The sequence below is a fragment of the Sesamum indicum genome, linkage group LG5 (assembly GCF_000512975.1).
Source record: "Sesamum indicum cultivar Zhongzhi No. 13 linkage group LG5, S_indicum_v1.0, whole genome shotgun sequence".
Classification (NCBI taxonomy): domain Eukaryota; kingdom Viridiplantae; phylum Streptophyta; class Magnoliopsida; order Lamiales; family Pedaliaceae; genus Sesamum; species Sesamum indicum.
Window position 1 is genome coordinate 16,393,726 of NC_026149.1, and position 1,322 is coordinate 16,395,047.

The window sequence follows — 1,322 nt, forward strand, 5'->3', positions numbered from 1 at the left end:
ATTATTTATCAATTTATAAAAAGCAATTCCAAGCATTCAAGTAGCAGTAACCACATATGGAATCCCACAAGCATCTTATCAACAAGAATTTGAGAGAAAACATGAAACAAACACATAAATAAACATCCCTCAAATGTCCACCTCTTGAACACGGCATCATACATGAAAAGAGAATTCTGTCATAAATGTATATGGTAAAGAAAATGAAATTTAATACCGAGGTAAGTAAAACTCATATAAGTCAACAAAATGTCACATGATTGTTTAAGCAATAATTAACCTTTGGCAGTCAACAAACCTAAGCCCTGATGAAAATTTATAAAGTCCTAAATCTGACATCCTTCTTTGCCGTATATTTCTCATTTCAAAGCACTTTTCCATCTCTACTTAATTGACAATTTTAAAACATAATGTTGATGTGGACCTACCACTTCAGACTTCACCAGTGACCATCTGATGTAAGACTTTGTCCGTCAACTTCTCTTGTTTTATTATAATATCATTTTATTTTTTTGGCTAAGCAAGTTTCATGAGTAGACTCCAGCAAGAGGTTTGGACTTATTTAATGTTCATTACTAACTAAAATGAGATATTTGCTAAGTCGAACTCGTCATAATGTGCCCCTTTAAAATGTCATCACTATTTTCTCTTTTTGTCTAAGATTCACGTTTGAGGAAATCCCACAGAAGATGGCAGAAGGATTGATTCTATACCCAATTCAGAACGACAAAACGATTACATCAACTTCATTCTTAAGTAAACCGTGCTAATAACCATATTTGCTTCTCAATCAGTGCAAATTCATAAAGCAACTAACGACGATTAAAAATGAGAGAACTCAAAGAAATTGAATATTGTACCGACATCAGCACCACATAAAACATTAAAAGTTCAATTATCAACTAGAAAGAAACTACTCCAAGAATCAATCAAATGAAATAGCTCAAAATCCACTACACTGTGCTGCAAGAATTTTAAAAGTTTCAGAACTCTGTTCCACAACATCCTCAACACACAACAATCCATTCAAGTTCTTCGTCATTTTCGACAACGAATAAGCTCAACTATGCCCAGTCAGCTATTATTCTGAACCCAGATCCACATCAATTCGACACCAAGAATTTCCTATATTCACTATGCAAATAAAATAAATCAAGAAACACCTATATCCACAGAAATTAAATCCCCACTACAGAAAATCAAACAGTTCAAACTTCCAACAGTTCCAACCCTAACTCTTACCCGAACCACGCATCTCAACTACATTCAGAAAAACACAAACCCCTTTCAAGAATACCCAAGAAACAAAAATCATCCCCCCC

General features: G+C 34.0%; 1 protein-coding gene across 1 annotated transcript in view; it reads right to left on the bottom strand.

Moving 5' to 3' along the window:
* LOC105162694 (R3H domain-containing protein 2) overlaps window positions 1-1,322 on the bottom strand; it is a 3,993-nt gene that overhangs the window by 2,154 nt on the left and 517 nt on the right. The window lies entirely within an intron of this gene.